This window comes from Arachis hypogaea, chromosome 4 (assembly GCF_003086295.3).
Source record: "Arachis hypogaea cultivar Tifrunner chromosome 4, arahy.Tifrunner.gnm2.J5K5, whole genome shotgun sequence".
NCBI lineage: Eukaryota > Viridiplantae > Streptophyta > Magnoliopsida > Fabales > Fabaceae > Arachis > Arachis hypogaea.
In genome coordinates this window covers 12242793-12244159 of record NC_092039.1, presented here as the reverse complement: position 1 = coordinate 12244159, position 1367 = coordinate 12242793, and the positions used below count along the sequence as shown (strand labels likewise).

Below are 1367 nucleotides of genomic sequence, written 5' to 3'. Positions count from 1 at the left end.
ACCTACTCCCGACTTCTATGGGAGAAGCATCTCTATCCCTGCCATTGGAGCAAACAACTTTGAGCTTAAGCCTCAATTAGTTTCTCTAATGCAACAGAATTGCAAGTTCCATGGACTTCCACTGGAAGATCCTCATCAGTTTTTAGCTGAGTTCTTGCAAATCTGTGACACAGTCAAGACTAATGGGGTTGACCCTGAGGTCTACAGACTTATGCTATTCCCTTTTGCTGTAAGAGACAGAGCTAGAACATGGTTGGACTCTCAACCTAAAGAAAGCCTAGACTCTTGGGAAAAGCTAGTCAATGCCTTCTTGGCAAAGTTCTTTCCACCTCAAAAATTGAGTAAGCTTAGAGTGGAAGTCCAAACCTTCAGACAGAAGGAAGGAGAATCCCTCTATGAAGCTTGGGAAAGATACAAACAATTAATCAGAAAGTGTCCTTCTGATATGCTTTCTGAATGGAGCATCATAGGTATTTTCTATGATGGTCTCTCTGAACTATCCAAGATGTCTTTGGATAGCTCTGCAGGAGGATCTCTTCATCTGAAGAAGACGCCTACTGAAGCTCAAGAACTGATTGAAATGGTTGCAAATAACCAATTCATGTACATTTCTGAAAGAAATCCTGTGAACAATGGGACTAGTCAGAAGAAAGGAGTTCTTGAGATTGACACTCTGAATGCCATTTTGGCTCAGAATAAAATATTGACCCAACAAGTCAATATGATTTCTCAAAGTCTATCTGGAATGCAAAATGCACCAAGCAGTACTAAGGAAGTTTCATCTGAGGAAGAAGCTTATGATCCTGAGAACCCTTCAATGGAAGAGGTGAATTACATGGGAGAACCCTATGGAAACACCTACAATCCTTCATGGAGGAATCATCCAAATCTCTCATGGAAGGATCAACAGAGACCCCAACAAGGTTTCAATAACAATAATGGTGGAAGAAACAGGTTTAGCAATAGCAAGCCTTTTCCATCATCTTCTCAGCAACAGACAGAGAGTTCTAAGCAGAATAACTCTGACTTAGCAACCATGGTCTCTGATCTAATCAAAACCACTCAAAGTTTCATGACTGAAACAAAGTCCTCCATAAAAAACTTGGAAGGACAAGTGGGTCAGCTGAGCAAGAAAATTACTGAACTCCCTCCAAGCACTCTCCCAAGCAATACTGAAGAAAATCCAAAAGGAGAGTGCAAAGCCATCAACTTGGCCGAATCCTGGGAGGAAGGAGAGGCAGTGAACGCCACTGAGGAAGGCCTCACTGGACGTCCACTGACCTCCAATGAGTTTCCCAATGAGGAAACATGGGAATCTGAGGCTCAAACTGAGACCATGGAGATTCCATTGGACTTACTTCTGCCAT

At 42.4% G+C, this 1367-nt stretch overlaps 1 non-coding gene across 1 annotated transcript; it reads right to left on the bottom strand.

Moving 5' to 3' along the window:
• Positions 1-343: 343 nt before the first annotated feature.
• LOC112799286 (small nucleolar RNA R71) lies at positions 344-451 on the bottom strand. The gene has a single exon (XR_003200861.1). It is a non-coding gene; the product is annotated as a small nucleolar RNA R71 (small nucleolar RNA).
• Positions 452-1367: the final 916 nt, after the last annotated feature.